General features: G+C 36.8%; 1 protein-coding gene across 13 annotated transcripts in view; it reads right to left on the bottom strand.

Moving 5' to 3' along the window:
• Positions 1 to 24879, bottom strand: part of ARVCF (ARVCF delta catenin family member) — a 293557-nt gene that overhangs the window by 181424 nt on the left and 87254 nt on the right. For all 13 annotated transcript variants that reach the window (XM_030024130.2, XM_030024128.2, XM_030024129.2 and 10 more), the window contains one exon: positions 5662 to 5727. The gene's annotated coding sequence lies outside the window, so the exon portion shown is untranslated. The remainder of the gene's footprint in view (positions 1 to 5661; positions 5728 to 24879) is intronic.

Raw genomic sequence — 24879 nt, 5'->3', positions numbered from 1 at the left:
ACCAGCTGAGCTGAATGATGTGCACAAAACTCATGGAAAAACTCAGAGTATTTTTTTCATTTCAGCAGTTCCATTTGCTTAATTCTGTACATCATAATGAACAGGGCTATGGTTACATATCCCCAGAAACTTCTGTATTTCCCTTTATATTTTTTTCTTTTTGTATAGAAATAAAATGCCACTTGGAAGTTAAAGCTAGAATGAACAAGATCATACTTTGCTATCTCTTTTGGAATACAAATAGTAGATTTGCTGCTTCTCAAACCTCTGACACCTTTTCTTCTGCCTTGGAACCTTCCAAACGTGACTGCTACCAGCTTGATTAGTTCATAGGCCAATCACTTTAACACCCTAGAACACATGTCGTTGCATCCTAAAGCTGCTGCATGTCATTGATTTTTCAAAGGTCTCCCCCACTGAAATCAATAAGGAGTTCTACTTAAAAATGGATTGCACTTTGTGGTCCCTTTCTGATTCATGTATATTCAGGTTTCCAAGTATTCTCATAGCTGCTTTTAGCAGAAGCTATATGTACCAAGCTTCACCACTTCCTCTGACCCCAATCTGATTCCCACTGACATCAATAGATGCTTTAGCCGCTGTGCTTCTGCTGTGAGCAGAAACAGACAATCTGTGCAAACTTTTATTGAGTAGAAAATTCCACTATAACCATTTTACTAGACTACTGTCTTCGCAGCAGCTAGGAAAAAAACCTCAAGCAGCTTATATGAACGCTAGATAGTATCAGGCATTAGATTAACTATCAAGGCATTGTTGTCCGAATAGGGTTGTATGGATGGACTGGGTCTGATCTCATTTTCAGCAGAAACACTTTCTTACTGTAGAGGCTACCTTGCAAGCAGAGCCACCAAAAATCAATATATCTATTCTTAGAACAGCTATTTCAATGAGAAAGTGAAAAAGATAAAGATTAAAAGCAGCATAGTTCATAAGTTCACTCCCTAGTTCTTCCCCTAGTATTTTTAAGCTTGGCTTCATTAATATACAATCCAATTTGGCCACAAATAAGCCAATCACATAAACAAACTGTTACAACCTTATGCAATTACTTCCGCAGAATACTTAAAAAATTTCACTAAACAATATACAAGTATCCTCACTTTTCTTGGCTTCTAGATGTTTTGAGACTTGGTAAAAGGGCTTCCATTTTAAGAGAAAAGCTACTGACGGGAATGCAGCCTGAAACTGTCTGTATGTGTGGAACTACAGCTGAGAACAGCCATATATTTACAAGCATGAAATTTCCATTTCACAAAGCACAGGAACAAGAGAGTCAGTGGGTAGGCAGCAATTTCCATAGCCAGACCAGTTTCTCATTGGCAAAATGGAATAACTGAAATATTACAGCAAGGCTGGAAAATCCTGCAGATGGTCATAATAATTCTTTCATAAAAGATACTATCGTGTTATCTTCTATCAGATAAAATAAATAACAAAATAGTAAGCCACAAAGATCAGGTCAGCTATGCAGTTAGGTAGACCAACAGGCTGCTTCATCTATTCCAAATGCTACAATAATGGTGTCAGTAGACAGTGTATTTAAACTAACAGCCATTAGGTAGAAAATCGTCATTTCACTACACAGTTTGAGAGAAGAGGAAAAAAATCCAACTGTGACCCCACAGAACAGTGAGTGTTTAAGCTCAGCAACAGATGTGTCGAATGACTTATCCCAACCATGAGGAGTTAATTGATGCTATAAATAGTACTCTGCAGACAAAAAAAAAAAAAAAAAAAAAAAATCCACTTAATTTTTGTATCCGAAGCACACAGCCCAGCTTTGCTTATCAGTAAAACTATTTTCCTTTAAAGAAGTGGTCTTGGGTGTTTTACATGTAGATTAACACAGAGAGATAATTTGATTTCAGGCTATTGAGAGATTTCCTTCCTTTTATGTTTCACAAGGACAGGGCTGCGTGCAGCTAAATGAGATCCATAGATTACAGTAGAATAAAGGCTAATAAAACTGCATAGCTACATTCCTGGGTAATAACGAATGTTTTTTAATTCTAGGGCTCCAGTCTCAGGGTTTATGAGGGCATTTCCAATTACTACTTTTAAGATTAATGTAAGTAAATGCATCAAAAGGAAATAGATCTTTTAACCCATCTGAATCAAATAGTTAACATCTCCCGTAGCATTTTACACCAATAAACAAACTGGCATTGCTAGGAGAAAAAAAAAAAAAAAAAAAAAAATCACAGTTCTAAAGTGTTCAGAGGAAGCATCTTCCCTGTGGTTTTCTTACTGCTTTCAGGAAAAAAAACAAATCAAAAAAACCTGTTTTTTCTAAACGTGTGTCTTGTTTAACTCTCACAGTCGTATCTAGTGGGTTGTGTGGCTGTTCTATTGCTCCACCAGGGAACTGAAGACATTAGTATAAACAGGAAAGAAAAAAGGTCAATATTCATGTTTAATTCTTGAAGCTACTAAATCAAATTAATTTTATTAGCTGCTTACCAACCAGTTCTACTGCATTACTCTCCCGTATTTCAACCTCTCTCATTAAAAACAACCAGATTTTGACCTTACATTGCTTTAAACCAGGAACAGTATCAATGAAGAGGAGATTAAAGCAGTACAAAAAGAGGGAATAAACAGAGTAAGGCCCACTAGCTCTAATTCTCCCCAGTAACATCTGTCTCATTCTAAATCAAGTGTTTTTTTCACCAAGCTAAATTTGGAACCCTGAGGCACGAAGTAAATGTACTCCATTAGACCAAAACTATAGATCTGCTTTCTGCAATCATATGTGCAGATTCAAAGATGGCAGTGATAGACCCCTCCCTGTTTCAGCATCTGAAAATTTAAAATGCAATCCAAGTTCATTTTACCCTTGTAAGTTAAGGATGCAATCCAAGTTTGTCCTGATTAATACCACAGCTTTTTAGTGTTACAAGGCAAACATGCATTTGAGAACTAATAAATAATATCTGAGCAAAATGAAAGTATTTAGCTCATCTGATGTCCTGAATAAACATCCAGTTCATGCATAAACAGACAAAGGCAGAAAAAACAGATAGATTTTAATGACAGTCTTGGAAAGACTCATCCTTCCATGTGATGGATTTTGGCATGTAAGATCCCTCAACAGAACAGTCTTTGATACACATTGCAAAAACGTCCTGCTTCAGAGTGTTGCTGCCTGTTTGAGGGGCAGAAACAATGTCACGAGAACTGCCAATTTCACTTCTCTGTTTTCAGGTGCAAGACATTGCTGAATCTTGAAAGCAGAAATCTTTATCAATCAGAAGTATTTTCTATTCTATTAGCCAAACATATTGGCTTCTTTGGGGTTAAACTGACAGTCAAAACAGCCTTCAGAGAATAATGTTCAGGACATATATCATTCATATCATTGGGTAAATCAAGACGCCATAGCAACCCCATTGATTCGTCCAGACTCAGGTGTTCTTTACTCATTTAGAACTTCACTTGCATGAAACAGAAATGCAGTGCTGTGCTTAGTCTGCAAAGTATTACATTAATACATTAATCAAAAATTATTTTTATTACATCACCGCAAGTAGCAATTTTCACAACTAAGATTCATATCTTTATTATAACAGCTTATTATTAATTGGCTTGCAGTTCTATCAAAATTTAAACATTTGAGCTGAAGTCTTCCCTGGTAGATCTTTCCTTTAGGTTGTATTTCTCTTTTACGAAAACTTCAGCTAGAATAATTTGACCGTTTCTCATATCAGTTAGGGAAATTTTTGTGCAAGTTTCTTCCATTAGTGGCTCTGAAGACACAGTCAAGCAGCTTGCTGTCAGTCTGCAACCCTGCGGCTGCCAGCACAGCACAGGGATGCAGCGTCTCCCTTCTGTTCTGTATGCAGCTGAAAGGGTGGCAGAGATCACCACGACCTTGGAACTGGCAACATACCAACACCCATACTAAACCTCCAGGGATCCCCCTTTTCCCTATCGCTCTTTTCCTGCCTGTGAAACCTGTTCTGAATTTGACCTTATCATAAGCCTCCATCTCGACTGGACAACTACCACATTTAAACTACCTCTTCTGTGCTGAGGTTGAGCCTGATCTGAAAATCAGTAGGAACTGGGGAAAGTATTAGATTTAAGGGGTCGCTATCAATTGTCTTTTGGACAGATCATTTTCTTCCGGATAGCTATAGTTAGACACTGATCTCATCCCTTCCAAGGCTATCCTGCTTTTGTATCTTTGACTAAATCTTAACGCTTTTTGTAGCTTTTATCGCCCATCAATAATATTTCTTCTTTCCAGGAATGCACTTATCACTAATGCCTAATTACAGTTATTTGGAAGCAGAAATATTTCTTCCAGATCTGCCCCAAGAACCAACTTTCTATTCAAACATCCCTTTTTAATAAGCATTCTGCTGATAACTTTGCTGAGTGGGAAAAATAATAATTTTGCCTTAACTGTCTAGCCATTTCAAATGTTTCAAACAAATTCCCTCTATTACATAAAAATGAAATTCCTGTACTGTATAAATAGGAATGTATTCCAGCTATAATAAACACTTTTAACTCATTTCATTAACACTATATAAGTAACAGAGGTAAGTAGCAAACAATTCAGACAGTAAATACAACGTAAACTCTGTTGAGAATCCTTCCTACAAACAGCTTTGAAACTTTAAATGGGCTATATACACTTTCAGTTTTGACACATATAAAAGGGACATTTTAATCTAAAAATTAGTTTAATCTAAAAATAATCAAATGAAAACAGAAAGAACTTTATAAAAATCAGTAACATGATACTTGTTATTCAGAGGATTATTTTCGAAGAATGCTTGGCTAAAACTATAATCCACCTACACTGAGAAAAATAAAGCAGTACACAGAAGGGAGTAATGTTTCAGGAAAACAAACGACAGAGTACTTTAATATTTAATCCCATTATTCACCACCAAGCCCCCAGATTTAAAACAGACACACCAAAGTACAGAGGTGAATTCACAGCAGCTGAAAATGTTTGTGGTCATCCACTAAGCAACCAGAGGACTGGCCTTTTGATCTCAAGAAAGGCTAAGACATAGCTGGCAGGGAGGGAACAGAGAGAGGAAGACACATCTTAAGAGGGTGACCCTTACTGCAGAAAGAGTTGGGATCCAAGACATAACCATAGCCTTTAATCGAGCTTGTTCAGGTACAGAAAAACCTTAGGAAAGCACAAGCTGAGAACAGGATAGGAAATGAATGCTTAGAGTCTACCTACTGTAAATGTGGCCACAGAAGTCACACAGTAAGAGATATTCCCTGCTCTGTCAGGGGTAGAATGAAACCAAATGAGGATTTCCATGGTATAAGGAGAAGGGAGACATGGATCAGAGACAGTGTGAAGTCACAAGAGAAAATTGTCATCCATGTTTTCCTCAGCTAGCACTTGAATTTTACCCTTGCCAGTGCCTCGGCTCTCAATGCAATACAGAATTACAGAGGTTCCTGTCCTAGTTCCACAGTTTTAAGATTTATCACGGGTATTTCCTTCTTTCTGCCCCTCAACCATTCTACCACTATTTTAAAACAAGTTTTAGTAGGCCTTCAATAGCATGCAAACTAATGGATTTCTGAGAGGTGTATAGATAATTTAAAAACATAAAAGGACAACGATTTAAGAACATACATAATGACAAAACAGCACAATACCTTTTATAGTGTTCCTTTCTTGTAGTGGCTTTAAGATAGAAATTCTCCCTTGGTTCGATGATAACTCTGTCAGAGAAACAAAGAAACATAACAAAAAGACATTTTTATTCCATGTAGGGGAAGTAGGAAGAGGGGATTATTTTTAAATAATTGATAACATTTACATAATACAGTGGAAATCTATTAGTTGTATCTCTCCTTGGTGCCCCTTCCCTTCCTGAGTCATGCTGGTGTACAAAAAAGCATTACTTGCGATATCTATTCCACCATCACCTGAAACCCCAAGAAAATCCCACAGAACTGGAGTACAGAAAGTACATTCCATAGAAGAACTCGTTTGGCTAACTACCTATTCCAATCCTCTTGATTTCTGTCCCAGTGCTACCCATATGTACATGTATCAAACATTTCCAAACTTAGAATTTAGTCCAATATATATTTAATTTCCCATTGATTCATAGATTTAAAAGCCAAAAATGTTTCCTTCATAAGCATACACCATAGCATTTTCAGTCATCCAGGTCTAAATACCATATAGTGACTCTCAAAATGTCAACTGTGGCTACATAAATACACCTCATCCCATTTGACATTTTTACTTCTAGCAGCAGGAAATAAGAGAAATTCAGGCAGGAAAACATTCACCTTTGAAATTCACCAGAAAGAACTCAACATTTTTCAACATCTCATTTTTTGTTTGAGCTTAAGGTAATATTCCCATTACAGCATTTCTTATCTTAGAAATTTCTCATACAGATAAGAAGCAGGATCCTTTGTCTCGGATTCCCAGTCTCCTCCTCTCTTTCTGAGACGAAGAACATTTGAGTAGGTGATTCCTGCAGATCATCCTTGCTTAGTTCCACTCAGGCTAAAGTCTACCCATAAAACAGACATGCCACTACCCTTCCACTTCCAGACTGCAACATGGCTTCATCATTAGACCCTTCCCCTCCGTTCCTCCTTTGGCTGGAAGGTACAAGTAAGGCCAAATAAATGTATCGGTGGTCAATAAGGAAAAACACTCCAACCCTGCAGATGCACTGGAACCAAATGGCTGCTAAAAGAAAATTATACATCTCTGATGCAAGATGAGGGCTTCTTTGAAGCCTAATTTCTTTTAGCTTTTGTCTTGTAACAAGAATATGACTACCTCCTCTAAGTAGGCTAATTTTATGTATTTTATTAAAATATTCTCCATTTTTAAGCCAGAAATAATTCATGACTTATGTTTAGTGTCACATGGAGCAGACAGAAACTACTGAAAAAATACTTTGCTTGATTTTTCCTTCCTCCTTTTCCACCTGTATTTTTTCTTTTAGTTGATTCAGAGTCAAGAAGACAAGCAGCCTAAGGCATTTGACTTCACTTGGGACATCCTGGGTAAGGCCCAGATCCACTGCAGCCTTCATGTATGGCTGTGGGCTATTAAACCTTTTTTTATCATATAATCTGGGAAGAAACCGCATTTTCCTACTTCACAACATCTCATTTTATATATATATATATATATATATATATATTTAAAATACCATGAGGTATCAGGTACTTCAGAAAAGAACCACCCACACTACTACTGGTGGTCTAGTGATAATCACATTTGTATAGTCTGAAATTTAGTGTTGATTATCAAGAAAAAACTTCTTGTCTTTTCAATACAAATCTAATTGTTTCATTTTATTCTTTAAGCAGAATTTTTTGTTAAAACATTCAATACCTTGTGCAACCAGAAAGTTTAGCAATGAGGTAAGATAAGAATAGATAACCAAGGCAAGTCTGGAAGAGGCTGCATTGCCAATACAACACATCCACGCTGAGGATACAACAAAGAGATGGGTCAGCAGGAGTTGTGACAGTAATTCAAAACCACATGGGCTACCTCCTCTTGCAAGACAGGCACTATTCTACCTAGTCTTGTGAGTGACAGTTCCTAATGTGTTCTATGGATTATGGCAACCAACTGCATCAGCTAATGCTGACAGACCATGCCGTTCTCATATTCACATGGGTGCAGGCTAACTGACACTGGGAAACCAGGTGTTGGGTTTATATTGGCTGATGCCAGCTGAGAGCTTGAGCCCAAAATCCTGGGAAGGCTGGAGCTTGCTGAGGCTCATGGCTATATTGCAAAGTCTCTTTTTCAGCCCTTGGTTGCTGTCCATTTGATAACATGACCTGTACTGCAGGGGAGGGGGAGAGGGGAAAAAACTCACCAGCTTGGACCACATGACATTTAATAAAACACCTGTACTTCATTATGAAAATGCTGCTTCATTCCAGTGATATACTTTTATCGCTGATTTTAATCAAGTATCTTACAGCTCTCAGATGAGAAAGGTGGAGAAAAACCTGTAATGCCTTTTCAAATTGCTTGTTATCTCTCACTTGTAACTAATTACCCCAGTCGCACTGTTAGAGATTCTGAGCAGTTTTATGTTCGCTCACCAACAAAGGACTAAAAAAATGAAATCAGACAATTAGTCTCTAGCTATAGTAACTAATTAAGATAAATATTTTCATAATAAGGAACTTAACAGAACAGCAAGACACTGACACTGCAAAATGCATGGGAAAGTAAAGCATCTATCAGCAAACAATTTCTTGCCATTCAGCGAGTTCCAGAATTGCATCCCAACCACCACTTTATTCTTTTCCTACTCCAGTGAACATAATTAGTTATTAAAACTTCTTTCTAATGTGGTGAGAATGTGAGTAGCTCATTGGACTACAGGAAAGCTTAGGGACAAATTTTGATGCTGCACCATCACAAGTGTACGCAGCAGTGACAGACCAGTATTTTTACACAAACAGCATGATGGAAAGTACTATAGCATCTGTCCTACCATTTGTTTTTCCTAATGTCTTATCTTGCATCATCCACTAAGTCTGGACTGTACTGGTAATCCACTCATCATACCTTCTTGGTCCCTGACTCAAAAAGCTTCTGAACATGCACCCAGTTCTTGAAAATTATTATTGCGCAGTCAGTTGTGTGAGAAGCAGTCTTCGGATAGGTAAAGCATGGGTAAATCTACTGAATTCAGTGGACTTGCTTGGCCTTTGGTTCACACTGTGCTAGCCTGCTTATTAGTGACGTGGAGACAGCGTTACACAAACCCACTAATGAAACGCATTCTGTGGCACTGAGCAGATTCCTCGCCTGTGCACAGAAATAGCTGCAATTAAAACTGCCAAGCATGAGGCAAGTAGTAAAGTCCAAAATGAGTGAGAGAGACAATAAAATGGTCTGGATAGACAAGCAGACTACTTTTCAATTCAGCTGCAACACTACTATAAGCACGTATTGCAAAATCTTGCCAAGGGCATGAATGGAAACCCTGTATATCTTTGGCTCCTTCTGTCACTCAAATGAGCTTCTCTCTGGCATTTCTGGCACTAAAATAACTAATAAAGAATTTGGGTGATGTAATTTATTTGGTAACAGAAAATTACCTGACGATTCACAGCCCTCACTGCACACTTAAAACTCAAAATCAGCCTTAAGGAGCTAATGTTCCTCTTGCTTACAGCAGTGTATTGCAGAGAGCACAACTTCAGTTAGGAACAGTTACACCAATGGAAAAGACACCAGTGGAAAAGAGCTCACTTGGTCCCAAGTTAAATTTGTCTGTCCATGTTTTGTCCATATTGACTGCAAGAAGCTCATACCCTCCAATTGTATGTTTTCCTCGGCAGGGACTTTGTCACAAATAAATCACCAGAAGTATAGGCAGAGCTGAATAGTATTCTTTGAGCTGTATTTTGCATCTGCTGTGATTTACTTTCCTTAGCCAAGAGACAAGGAGATGAGGAGAAGGAATTTTTTTTCCCCTAAGCTCCTTCTTCCTTCATGTTACATCCTTATTTGCTAAACTGCTATTTTATTTCACAGAGAAACGTAGGATATTCTGACTGACAACACAGTTCTGCTTTTATATAAGATATCAGATGGCAAACGTGAAGTATCTACATTATACAACTCAGTATGTGGGTATATACTCTGTCACAACTTGCATCAAAACATATGAAACAGTCATGGGAAATGAGGTCTCTCCACTTAAAGATGTGATACAAACACAGCTACCACACAACACACTTAACAACAGCAACACTGTACGCTCATTATAAGGCTTGCCATCAAAAGAGGCGGACTACAAGCTGTTTGATATTCTAATATTTACACCCAATTATCTTTAGAAATTTATTTAAAACAGCATTATTTTTGTGTTACTTATGAGCTTTGAGTTCCCTTATAAACTCCTACTCATTCTTAATTATAATGTAAATCAGCATGTTAACATCAAGCAAGCAACCATTAACTAAACCAGCTGATACAAACGCAGACAAAGTTCGGACAGAAGCAGTGGCAAAATGCCCAGAAAGTTACAAAACCCCTCTGAACAGCTCAGGCAACATGGATAGATACACAGGCCTTTCAAAATAGATGCTCCGGGTAATAGCAGTTACTGCCAATAAATATTATATAAATATTACAAAAGCAGTAAAGAGCCCATGCATCAGTACACAGACATGTCATAGATAAGAACTGCAGCTTTTTAAAACGTCAGGACTGAAAATGTACAACAGCCTATAAAATGTTGCTCAAGTCATTACATGCTAACAGTGTTGTAAATCATTTATTAAGAAAATGGCGGCTGAACTAACTTTGACAAACTAGATGCACCCATTTCCTCGACTATGTTAGTGCTGATAAAAACATGGCATGTTAAAAGAAAATTTATGAAATACAGAACTACAAAAGCCAACATATAGTGATTCACTTCAATGTGCTATGACACAAGCAAGTAAAATTAAAGCTAATCCTTTCTACTGAAGGAAATAGCACAGACTTTTGCGCGTCTGGTAAATTAACATTTAGAAGTCTCCCAGACAGTTTAGTGTTTTTAATATAGGACTAGGATTTTCTCCTAAACATCAAACAGAAAAATTGCATTAAAACTGCAGTTTCTTGATTGCCGCAAACCTAAATGACAGTATTTCCAAGATTTGTTTTCCAACATGTCATACATATTAGCAACTGTATACAACTGGGAGATTTGCAAAATCCACCAAATAGCCATGAATTATACATTCATAACTCTTTAAAGGTCATGCATAATAATCTTCCTATCAAGAGCCTGCTGATGGCTGCTAGTACTACTTTCCTAATATTTCTCATTACAATCATAAACATCTAGGAATGGAAAAACAACTAGGTATACACAGAATCTAATACCACAGAGGTGCACATATATATTACACGTATATGTAATAAGTGAGACTTTGCCAACAATGTTTCAAGAATTTACTTAGCAATAAAATTGTAGCTGAACACCTTTTATAAAAAAGGTGAGGTAGAATTTTACAGCCTAATGTGCGTAAGAATTCATCACACCCAATTAAATTAAAACGCAGCGCTTGATCACCTTTTATGCAAATTTTTAAAAGGAATTTTGTTATATTATGTACTAATATGGAGTTTCATTTAATTTAGCTGATGAATTACCTAATTTTGTTTTCCAGTGTACTAAGGATATCCCAATCAAACATGATAGCTTTTCATGGGGTAACCAAAGTCACTTCATACGTATTACAGAAACAGGATGAATTTATTCTTTTTAAATGGGAGGCAAAGGTGACCTTCTAAAAATTTATAATGAAATTTAATCTTGAAAAAAAGAAGAAAAAAAATTAAATACTGGTTTTAGTGATAATACAACCTTAGTGCCAATAAAGTTTACAACAACTGCGGGAAACTCTGGTTGCAGCTGGTTATATTCTCCAGGGAGAGAAATTCCTCTCATAAAGCAAGCAAGCAAGCCAGACCCTGTAATCGCTTTCATGACTGTTCAGCCTGCATAGAAATTGCACAGTTAGGCCTGTAACTGCTGCTTAAAAACTCCAAGACAATAGCACTGAAGTTACTGACTGAATACCAGCTGCTTTTGTTTCTTGTTCCCAGAAGTTGTGTATGCATGAGTATATGACTACCCCAAAATCAAATCTGTATCATCATCTTTGTTTCATAGCTCTGAAGGGCCACTGCATGATTCAGTGGTTTTAGCTGAATTACTGCTAGGTTCATATGCCTCAGGTCAACTCCTACTAGGCAAGAATTAGAGATACTGGCCCACAACATGCTTGTAGTACGAGTAGAGCCTTCCAAAGTGTCAAGCAAGCCCAAGCAATAATGGACAACATGAGAAGAACAGCAAGTGCTGGTGACAGAGGTATGTTGAAGATAAAGCTTTAGGTTCATGATTGTAAATAAAATTCCAGATTATTTTTTTAATCGAGATTAAATCACCCACCATATACAAATTTCAGTAAGTAACAACTCCCAAACCAACATATTTACTTCGCAAGGAGTGGCAGTTAAAAATCATTCCTCTTTCAAATACATTTGCTGAAGAATGTTGCACTTAATACAGATTTTGACACGAAGAGTCAATCAGTAAGATTAATTTACCATTATGTAAGATCTGAGTACAGGTTTAATTTCTTTTCTTACAGCTTACACTTTTTTCTTCCCAACATTACATTACACACCAACTTGTTCAACTCCAAACATAAGCTTAGCATTAAAATAATAAACTTGAATTTGTGTAAGAATTATCTTAGATTTGAAAAATGTGCTTTGCGGAAGAGCTGTTTTCTAAATAAAACAGCCGTTTCTAGTTACTGTTACTAGTAATCATATTCCTGTTAATTAATAACTACAATATACAGTGAATTTACATGATGAAATTTATTTTTAACGTTTCCAAGTGATATAAATACCATTAAAGTAGTTTTAAAAATATGACTGTTCAGTGCAGCCATCCCCAGCCATAAAAATCATGAAAAGCCAAATGATCTTTGCTTACTGAAGACTTTTAACTTCAGCATTACACAGCTTCCTAACCAATCAAGAAGTCCAATTAACAGTGTGGAGAGTGAGAAATGGCTTCCAAACTTAATTTCCTAATTCAAGGTTATTGCCCCTGCGCAGGGGGCCAGCAGGCTCCAGTCTAAACAGAGTAGAAGGGCAGAAGACACCAAAGGAGACCAGGAGAGAAAATAAGAAAGGAGGAATCTCGAAAGTAAGGGAGAGAAGAGAAAAGAAGCAAATTGTTTAATTTGTGGGTGAGTAGCCAATTTCAACACTGATGGCAAGACACAAAATCCAGCAGATTCAGACGTGAATTTAGCCAAGGGTTTGTATGTGAATTTCTTGAGGTGACCTATGCAATTCACTGTCATATTTAATTGAAATAGTAGGCGGAAAAAACTGAGAAATTAAGCTCTCCCACGTGGCCCCCATTTGAAAATGTTTTGATGAAGAGGAAAAAGGTCTTGCCTAGAAAAAAAGGGAAGTTTAATACATGTGTGTCATGGCTACTCCACCAGGTTTTAAACTCATTTACAGTACAGTCAAACTATAAAGTTAGGAGTGTCTTTAAATAACTCCTTCAGCAAGCTAGAATTTTTAGAAGTAAACTATAAAAAGAAAATCTTTTCTGACAATTCTAATTCAAAAAAGAAAACTGCAATTTACAATTAATATCTTACTGTATTCATACAACATAGATTAGCTGCTATAAAACAGCACAATGCTGTAACAGTTTCATTATGATTACAATAACCAGAAGCACTCTGCAGTCAACATTGTCAGATGTTTCTGTGTTGATCTGACATCATTCTAGCATGTTAATTATGCTGCGCTGACTGCCAGTGGCTAACATCTACTGGCTTGGCAATTAAGCTGGCAAGGTCTCAACTCTGAACAAAAGGCAGTTACCAGATATTTTGTCAAGCTAGGAAATTTCTTACCGAAAATATGTGCTTGAAAAATGTCCAGTTCTTTCTGAGCACACTCTCTGTGCCCAAATGGAAGAAGAAAATCAGCCTGAAAGAAAGCCTAACAACTAACAATATTTTGTGAATAAAATTATAGGGTAGCCTAGCTCACCTTAAGAAATGTATTTTCTCCATAAATCTGCATTTGTCCTGAACAGTCTTACTAGTTCATGCTGACAACTAGAATACTTAAAGCAGTCACTATTACAATGGTACCTAACCCCTGTAACTGGCAAGACCTTCTACCATAGATAGACAGATTACCATTACTTGCTAACAAAGTTAAAAGTAAGGAATGTAAAATACAGGCGAGATTGGAGAAATCGCATAGTCATATCTCCAAGTCTTACAGTTAATTACATGAAGCAGGATTTTTTTTTTTTTTTTTTTTTTTAAAAAGAACACAGAAAACTAGCTTGAAACAACTGGAAGTCACATAGCAAACCTGCAGAATCCATAGCATGCTTGTGGACAGTAGGAGATGCACTCATCTTGCAGAAAACAGATCAAGTAGATGCATATGTATGCAGATAAACCTAACAAGCATTCCCAAACTAACAAACTACATACAAACGGTTAGGAAATCAAAAGGTGCAAGTAGTCAGATTATTTCAGATGTGCTGCCATTTTTTAAATTTTATTTTATGTTCCACAGAAGCTTTGATTTTACTAATGAGGTTTTGGCTAGTAGAAATTGCAGGGATGTGAAATCTGTACCTGGGTGACAGGGAAAGCATGTAGCCCATCTGTTTGACTTACACAAAAATTATGTATATTCTATTTAATTGCATAACAATGTTTCCATTTGCCTTTGTTGAAAAATAATTTAGTAAGTTCTATTTATTAATGATGACCCAAAGGGAGAAGTTCACATCAAAGGAAAAAGTAGGATCTTTACTCAGTCATGCACACAAAACAGTGTTACTTTAGCACAGGTTAAGATCACTAATACAAATTGCTTCAATAAAGCACAGTGAAAATTAAAGGTGAAGTACTGTAGCAACCTAAAATGAAAAACAATTGCCAGGGAAAGATATAAATAGCATCCAAACTCGTTGCTCTATGAATGTAAAAGAGACGGCTAGGAAGAATATCTAAGGACAGAAGAAATCAATCATTTCTAGTTGTTACAGATCAGAGCTTAGTAACCTTTGCTGGCAAACTGGGAATTCACACACAAAGCAGAGATGGCTTACTGAAGAAGGAAATACAAAGCATATTTGTATTCTACGTCCCAGAACTCTTACAAGCTGTATGCTTCATTTTAATACACTCAGGCTACTGGGCAGTCATATTACTTAGGCTATTTAAAGATACACCAACTTATTCAAATACTTGGCTACAGTTTTTTCAATTCCCAGGAGAAACAAGAGCAGCTAAAATCTGCAGTATTAGCTTCCCAAAGTATGTGTTTCCACATTTGAAAAAGGTTATGTAAGTACCTATAATCTTATGTTAATTAAAGCATGGTAAATACATACATTTATTAACATAGCTTGTTTCCTAGTGCTTTCAAGTTCATAAGTTTAAGGATCCTAGAATTGTAACAGTTTGTTGGGTTTAATCTGGTCTTCAAACACTGAAAAAGACTTCAGCCTCTTCTTTTAAAAGGATTAAAACGTGAAAGCAGTAGGAATTTGGTTATCCAGACACTTCTGAAGCAAATTATTTGCTTTGCCATACTGTTTCCTTTTTTATGGTGACTGCTCTCATCTCTTTATCATGTATTACTGCAGCTCTTCTGATATAGAAAATTTATTACAATCCTACTGTAAAGAAGTTGAAACAATTTCTTAGACCCACATGGCTTTATATTTATCTTTAAGCCAATGAAGGGAGATTAAATTAAATCATATTCCTAAAACTCTGACATCTTGCTAATTTCAAGCAACTTCTTGTTGCTTTTTCTAAGAAATATTAGGGGGAACGTGCTAAAGAAAACCTAAACAAGAAAGAGTGTTAGGATTCTGAAAGAGTACAATAAGCCAGTACTAAAAGGAAAAAGAAAGTGGACTTATTTCAGCAGTTGCCTATTTTTTAAAACCTGCAGACTCAGATCACTAGAAATTTGGCAATTACAGTAAACTGGTTGATCTAGTTCAGTGACAGCTTGACCTCAGTCCCAAATACTGCATTTTGTTACTAGCGGAGACACAAACAAGAGACCGAAGATGTCTTTGAAAGGCAAAATTAACCAACTAAATACAGCAGTGGTAATATTGAAGAGTATAGCACATGCTAGAAAGCCTAGCAATGAAATATGCTGACACCAAATAAATTTGTGAGTGGGAAGAACACAGAAACACTGGCAAGGAAAGGCGCTCAAGAGACCCACATTTCCACTGTAAACAGAAGCAGTAGTGCCAAGTGTGAACTGGCAATGGAAGCATGTGCCAAAGTGCATTTGGAGCTAAAAACCAGAGAACTGTCAGTAGTGCCTGAATCACTGTATTTACTCCTCTCAATGTATGCATTTCACGTGGCTGCTGTGATAACTTGCCCAGACAAACATTGGAAGGTATGAAGTAGCAATGGACTAATGAATATTAATTAATATTTTTGATACCTGATTTAGTGACTGCAGAGAACTTTCTTTGTGGCTAGGCAGATAAAAAATAAGCAGAAAAAAATACGCACAAGCAGGGAAACAAGGAAAATAAGGTTAACAGTGAAGAAAGCACACGCTGAGTCCGTCCTAGAGAGCTAGCTCTTGCTCTGGAAAGGGAATAGGTAATTAATAGAAGAGAAATAAACAGGTAAACAATTCACATACATTTGCGCCATGCTATAGTTCCTGCTAGTCATGTTGACAGTAGGATTAATACACATTCCTGGTAAGATTAGTAAGTGTGGAACCGCATCGCACTTAAATTTTATATATTTATCAGTATACATTTGATATACCTGTTGCATCAGTTTTTCAGTACCATATAACCTTTCTCCTTTTGCTCCCAAAACAAAGAGAACTCAAACAAGAACAATAGAGGTCAGAGAAACTCACAGTGCCATAGCATTCGGAAGTGGGCATACACTGTGCTGCACTCTTGATCGCTCTGGTCTCAGATGTAATTGAGGTACTGTGCCTTACAGAACCTTTTTGTCAAAGTACACTGCTCATTACAGTTCAAGCTCACAGGAATGGAACAGGCAGAACGGGGAGTAAGATGACATGGGAAACCACAAAGCAGTAAAAAAGCTGGCAGTTCTAATTTTAGTTCTGCCAGCCTGGACAGTGTCCTCTTAACAAGCACCAAGTGTGATAACACTGATGAACAGGCCTAACCATCAAAAATACAGAAGTAGTAACTCTACCACACAAGTCTTATTTGCATCTTAAATATTTATAATCTTCAGATTTAAGAGACAGAATATGGTATGGCTGCACATCTGTTCTTTTAATCTGAACGCATGCCTTTTAATGTAAGCAGCTAAGCAACTGCAAACACTACAGTCACGACACTTCTGTGGGACTTTGCACGCCAGCTTCCAGTCTGACTCCGTCATTAGAAGGTTGTGGCAGACCATGAATGTTCAGATGCTAGTTTTCTCCTCTCTCATTATATTATTCCTCCTGAATGATTCAGTGATGTCTCTGGTTTTTGTGGCATTGAAAATGCAGCCAAGGATTGATGAGGCCAAAAATACTAGTCTCAAAAACCCCCGTATTTCATACAAGTACCTCGGAAATCAGCAAGATATTTTGATTTCCAGTTGCAACAGTGTCACAGGCTGTAGGTGCTTCTCACATGTCAAAACATACAGGAATGAAATGGATCCTATGAATATAGTATCAGATATAACGACACCATATCAGCCTTGCAAAATTGCACAAAAATATACTTGTCTGCAACTTGCTAGAATAACTGTAATGAATGAACAAATAATATTTAACTTGATGTCAAAAAAATGTAATCACCCTGAGTAGGCAAAAAAAAAAAATTTGCAAAGCTTCTATATATTAAGATATTCATATAATGCTAATAAATCTCCACGATAAAATAAAACAAGCTGCTATTCCCTCTAGGCCTCTTCTAAGTCTTACTTTTTTGATCTCTTAGAAAGGGAGATGGACTTTTCCGTGTGTCCAGAGGCCACCCAGACACTAAAAGAAAGCACAGAAGCAAATACACTCTCCACTGAAACCCTGCTATTAACTTACTTTGATTAATAGTACCAGAGTTTTAATAACATAAAGTGAATTTTATGTTATTAAATAAAATTTAATTGTCCACAAAAATGTCCATAGATTTTTGTAAATTTTGGTAGAGCCATAGCATATATTTTCTTAGAGTTGGTATATGCATAACCTTATTATTAAAAAACCTAACAGTCTCTCCAACTGTTAACAACACACAGCTCTATATGAAGGCAATAGGAAATTAAATTGTTCAAGAATTACATAATTTCATTCTAGATGTTAATTAAAAGAAATCACTAAACCCACGGAGGTTTAAATAAATAAGAGAATATAAGTCCACATTTAGGTGGGATCAAAATCTAACGCTAAGGCCACAATAAATCTTAGTATTACTCTGCTGTGTTCACTGGTGTTGAGACCTACAAATTGTAATACCTTTGCTGGTAAGAGTCACAATCTAACATTCCTTTCATGAAAAGTTGTTTAAGAATATGAATGAGCTTTCATTAGGTCTCTGCGATTTATACTTTTGAAGGGCAGATTCTAATTGTATGTGTGTCAGTCATAAACCCATCCAATTGTCATGGTAACACACAGTCATTCCAATGAAGAGTCAAATGATTAACTTGGCTGCTGGAACAAAAGTTTTATTGCTGCAATTTACTGAAACTGTCTGGTTTGCATATATTAAGCTGAATAGAATCACAGTAATGGCCATGCTGCTGGACACAGTGCTCTGCCAAGACTTTAAATGGATTTGATACTTAAATTTTTTGTAGAAAACGTGCATTATTCTGATTGTATTGAAGCTAGCAGGATTTTTATATGGTACACTTCAATTCTGTAAGACTCCCAGGTTTTTGTCTGCCCTCAAAGACGACTAATTAGGTTAACTGGGTCAATCAAGAATTTAAGGCATAAGCAAGGCATATCATGCTTAATATACTGCTTTGACAAGTAAGTAATGTGATTGTTAAAATAGCAATTAATGTGATATCCCTGTATCTTTGACAGGTGATTTCCAAAGCAGTCACAATAGTTAGGTCAGAATTGCTTTTCCAAATCAAGAAACCCACTTACTTGGCTACCATTCCTCAAAAATCTGCCTTGTGATCTGTAATTATGGCTATGCTCACAATTGGATGCATCTGCCTCTGAGGCAGTGCAATGCTACCAGCATTGTTTTGCAGACTGGGAGATGAAACACAGAGAAACTCAGACCCAAGTTTAACAAGTTCTTTAGGTACCTAAATCCTCACTGATTGTTGAGGAATTAGGACTAACTCATCTACAGTAAAACAGAAAACCAAGTAACGTAGAAAACTTAAAGGAAGCCTATAAGGTTCCTTATAGGTCTTCCCAGATCTTCCTATTTTCTTTCTTTTTTCTAGGTCTTTCAGTTCCTAAATTACTGCCCTGAACTCCAGCCGTTCTTCCCCTTCTTACAAACATATGCACATAGGTTATGTCTCCTGTTTTGCTATCCATGCTTTGATTGGGTTATCCACTTTTTCATTAATATTGTGAATAGATTACAGAAGGAGCACAAACTGTTTAGAAACTGATGAGAACATACTAGTCAGCAACTGAAATTAAAAAAGCCACGTTCCTTATTTATACACATTCATCATGCAGCACATACAATAAAGCAGGCGTGTGCCTTGCTGCACATGGATTGCACAGAGTATGCGTCTGTCAGCTGCAATGCCACATGAACCTTCAAATCCTATGTTTTGGCCCCTGAAAGAGAGATCTGTAAAAGCAGTGGTCTGCTATCAAAAGCCCACCCTTTTAATAGACTGCAGTTATTGACGTTTTTCAACGTAATTCAAAGCACAAATGTCAGGAGGATGCTTGGTCTTTAATATCTGTAATGATGTAATCGTGCAAAAAGAAATTACTTAGACTGACTGTTGACTGTGAGCTCAGTTTCAGGAGCTGGCTGTTGTAACCCAGTATATATAATTAAATATATTCATTTATATGTATATGTAATCTGGATACAATGGAGACATCACACACAACTCTAGCATTTCTTTTTACATCTTCATTTCTCAGCTACACCCAAGTCCATACTTGCGAAAGACTAAGAAGAGGAATTTGAATAATCTGCAGTAACATTTATTCATACATGTCAAAAGGGTGGCATCCACCCCTCTCCCAAAATGTTACGGAAAAGAAGAAAGAAAACTGTATTATAGAGAAGACTGTATACAGTGGCAAATAGCAACTCCAGATTCCAGCTTTATTGGACTGAAAGCATAAAATATATTAGCCCCTTTTAACCCCTTTCTGAAACCTATCAGTCAGTTACGTCAGAAGCAAAAGACCAAATAAAGTGATCTGACATCTTGCTACATTCCAAACAGACAATCTGGAAAGATAATTAACTCACCGAATTCTTTGTCATAGTCTTCTTCACAACCTGCACAGGCTGCTTCAACTCTAAAGTTTCAAATCCCTACGAAAACTCAAAATACTGTCTGATGTCAAAAAAACAAGTATGCTGAATATAGAAAAAGCAGAAGAAATTTTTGTAATTCCATTCATCAGTAAGAACTGAAATGAAATACCACCATTAACATCATAATGCAAATATTTTACATTTATAGATCTTTTTCAACTTCAGACTTCAATGTAACTTCCAATGGAAGTAAAGTTATCAGCAGTAATTGCTTTTGGAGACACACCATAATGTACCCAAAGTAAAATGCATTGCAAAACCTGGGATTAGAAATATTTTTTTTACTTTCGTATCCATATTCCTATTCTTTGATCACCATGCTGAGTACTAAGAATGGGGTAGCTCAAAAGGGAACCAAAAAAATTCCATTAAAATTCAAACCTGTAGATAACAGTATGTATTTTCACATGCATTTATGATTTCCTGCACACACAAATTGGTGTGTTCAAACATCTTTGAAGTCATTTTCAGGGCCTCTGTGAAAATTTAGTAACTATAGTCCTCATTAAGTGTAGTTTCAATGCATGTGAGCGCCAAGAGACTGAAGCAATAACTAGGCCTGCTGCTTGCACTGCCTGAACAATGAAACTGAATCTGAAGATTTTAACTTCTTCATTTTTAGTGTAACTGTGACAGATAAACATACAGGCTTACACACATTAATAAGTATGCTTCAAATTACAATGGTACTGCTGAAATCTTACATAATTTTAGAAGAGGAACAGATTTTTTCATGCAGTTTCTACGTATCTTTCAACTCAGCTATTTCACTTCAATGTATATAATATTCTTTTTAATTTATACACTAACTCCAAAGATTTTTCATATCACAGAAATGAAAAAGATCACAGCAGCTCATTCGCTGTAAAATAAGACAACCTTAATTGGCTATAAAAGAATTAGACTGCAGAAACTATCCAGGCTAAATCCGGCAAACTGGGAATACGAGAAAAGGATGAAGATTTTGTTTACTGGAACATTGTAACACAGCAGCATGTAACTAGATCAAATACAGATTTATCCAGTACAGAAACAGGTGTGGGTTGGGTTGTGGGGGTTGGTTTGTTGGGGTTTGTTTTGGGAATGGGGGTGAGGGAGGCAGTGTTCCTTCAGGTTTTTTTGGTCTGAGGTTTGACTTTTTGAAAAAAAAAGTGACAATTTCATTCCTATCTTGAAAGCCCACTGAAGCAATAATAAAATTCACCATAGAGCGAGTGTATGAAGAATAGTCTGGTGTGTTGCTCTTCACAATTAAGTCAGCCGCAGTATTTCCCCTCTGTTGATATACCACCAGTACTTCATGTTATGAAACTGTTTTGCAATAAGTCTCAAACAAAATGACCCTCTTTTTGCATGTCTGTGTCCAATGTACACATAAGGGTTTGATGGAAACAACAGCAGTGACAAACAGCTACCCACATACATAAACAAGACAGTTGTTACTAAAGGTACGATCAGATACAGTCACTCTCTCAGTTACGGAAGTGGAATGCTGGCGTAAAATAAAAGCAACCAAAACTGTGAAGCTGCATCTGAAACTGTGGGACTTTTAAAAATCACAGTTAAATGTAAATAATTAAGCTAATTTTAGGGACTAGAGGAGTACTTGTTCATGATTTAGAGAAAAATATCCCTAAGTAAATATCTGATCATTTTATGTTTCCATTTCATTAAAGAGGATGCAGTTAAATCAAATGAGGTAAACTTAGTACAGTGTTCATCTTGAAGCATATCTAGTAAGATAAGTTACCCAGTCATAACCCTGAAATTTCATTCCCCTGCCATAGCCATACTAAGTTTTTACATCTACTGTAAAATTGTGTAACCTTCACATTATTCCTTCCCTATGTAAAACTGCTCTTCTGAGTCCAATTGAGAAAGAAATCAGATCATTAAAAAAATCCTCTTTATCCAGAAACACATGAACAAAGCTAAAATTGTCACTCTAAGTGCTGTGTTTTCCCTTCAGTTTACTATACCAATTTACTCAGAATCGCTCACCATCGGCAGCCCTTGGACTTAAATTTCTCCACTCTTTATTAATACACATACTGCCCAGGACAACAGGTACTAGTGAAGATTCTTATTACACAGAGAACTATTCCCCTTTATTCTTGAAATTTATAAATAAATGTATAGACTGTGTCAAAACTTACTTTGAAGACCAAAGCTATGACAGTTAACATGTTTTATTAAATAATGAGAAAAGAATGGATGCAGAATTGCCTGCTGTAGTCATGCCTTTAGTCCTACTGGAGCTGGGAAAACTGGCCACATGAGTGCTACTGCCCTGAAGCCACAGTTTGGGAGGTGTGAAATTTCATGCTACAATATCTAAAAATATGTAGAAGTTGGAACAAATTCAAGATTAGTGCAAGTCTACTGAAGTATAAGACTGGCCTTAGATATTTCAGCTATTCCAGGACTCCGGACTCCTACTCTCTAACACTGGCCAATAGCTGATGGCAAGGAAAAGTACAAACAGAGACAAACTTACAGTAAGTAGTACTTTCTCAGGATAATGTTACACACAGAAGGAATGTAGGCTGCTATCCTGGATAATCAATCTAGATGCTCTACCACAGCAGAAGTAGCTATAGTACAGCCCAAATACTACAGAACTGCATAGGAAGAGTTTTCTGAACTCCTTGCAACATGGTGCAATACAGTGGTTTGCAATCAGATCCCTGAACATGGAAGCTTTCAGTTAGAAGATCTCTTTTGTGAGGAAAGGCAGGGAATTATACAACCCACAATGGATTGCAAATTACAAATTTGGGGGATGCTTCTGAACACTTGAATATGGAAGGTATTAGTTTCCTGCATATTTCCTCTACTGCATTATACTAGTTTTCTCATGGAGAAATTGGCAAAGTGACTTCGGATTTATCCTTCCTCCATTCCACCCCAACAACATTGAGCCCAGAGCTCCCTCTTCTTTTTCTTCCTAATCATCTTCTCAGTATTGTATCATAAGCTCCCATGACAACCTAAGAAGCACAGAGTTTTCGAAGAGAAACTTGGGGCACATTTTGGAGTATACTGTATTTTTAGTAAGCTAAACAGAGCTAAGCCATACGGTCCTACATTTCAATGTGATGTAATGTAAAACTACTTTTTATTTTTATTTATTTTTTTACAAGCTAAGACTGTCTTAGTCTTTACAGTATTTTGCACTTCAGATGGGTCTTCTAAAGCGTCTGTTTTGCCTGCAACCAACTTTTGATAATTTCTTCTGGATGTTCCCCAGGACAAGGAAGAAATTGGTGCACTGCAATCTCAGACATCACCTGGGACTTCCATAAGGCAATAGAAACAAAGTTTTAAACATATCCCTAACTGCTGCACACTTCACCATGGATGAAACTAATATAAGGCGCTCCCCTGTAATATGTCTCTATGTTGAACTAAGTGAGTCCTTCCACTTCTGTAAATATAGAAGAACCAAGTTTAATTAAGCTGACACAGAGAGATCAAGTTTAGATCTCAACTCCTAGCCTTCATGGTAACTTCAAAATATTAAACAGTTGGTCATAAATCCCTGTCTCTAAGACCTAAATGCAGTGCTAGTCCATGACTAGGCATCAGAGGTGCTACAAAAAAACCCAAATAACAAAAACCCCCGTAAAATTCACCTAGCACTTTTTGGGGTATTCAATAACAATTTCAAATCCTCATATCTATTTTTAAAAACAAAATGACTGAATGGAGATTAGAAAAAAAAAATCACATCATGATTTTTTGTGCTAAATAACATGTTTTTTCAATGTATGTAATATATGTCCATCTTAGGCAGTGTCCAAGACATAGCGGTCCAAGCAGGTAAACGTTTGAAAACTATGAACTTCTGTTCTATTTTTCCCCTGTCATTTAAAACTTTGCTTGCTAACTGTTTATTCTGACTGCTAAAACTGGGGTAACTCAGAAATTTAATGCAACAGTCCTTGCAAAAACTTATTTGATAGACGGTACTTTGAAGATACAAAAAACCCAAATACTATTTAACCACTAGAATTGTCTAGCAGTGAATAAGCTACTGCTATAGAAACAGGCAGCAAATGCCTAAAGCAGAATTTCACTTGTTTGGATTGTTTACTAGAGAGATTTAATTGACAAACCAGCAGGTTATTCTGCTGATCGCACTGCCTGTACTCTGGTTCCGCTCAGAGATGAATCAATGATGTTCAAATCTTGTTACCTGTCTCTGTGGCTTCAAAACATCTGACTGTGCAAATTATTATTTTATCCCTTTTCATTTGGTAGGCTAGCTGTGTTATGCACAATATTGTCATAAAGAGATATTATCTCCTCTTTTAGCAATTCAATACACCTTATAATTAAGAATTATTTATTAATATCCCTGTACCTGTCAAGCCATTAACCCCAGACAACACAAATGAAATTAGATCTCTCGGGAACCCTGTTACGATAGAGTAGGATCAAGATTAAAAACTCTTGCAGCTGATCTTAAGGCTTCTCTTTTATGGTAGTCACTTAACATTTTGGGGGCAAACTGCCATGAGGAATGCCAGCTCGTAAGAGCAAGCAACCTAACTTAGAAACTGGAAAAACGTCAAGCCTTTCTTTGGGCTGGTGCCTGAAATTGCCCCGGCCCTGGAGTTACCCAGTGGTGTATGGCAGCAGGCAGGACAGCAGTGGGAGACATTGCCTGCTCTGGATAACACGTGCCCTCTTCTGGCAGATCCAAGCAATATTCTAGGATGGCTGGTGCCTGCCGGGATGAACGAAAACTAGTCCCTCTGCTAGTAATATCAATTCA

The sequence above is a fragment of the Aquila chrysaetos genome, chromosome 9, assembly GCF_900496995.4.
Source record: "Aquila chrysaetos chrysaetos chromosome 9, bAquChr1.4, whole genome shotgun sequence".
Taxonomy (NCBI): domain Eukaryota; kingdom Metazoa; phylum Chordata; class Aves; order Accipitriformes; family Accipitridae; genus Aquila; species Aquila chrysaetos.
The sequence above is the reverse complement of the archived record's forward strand: the minus strand, read 5'-3'. Positions and strand labels throughout refer to the sequence as shown.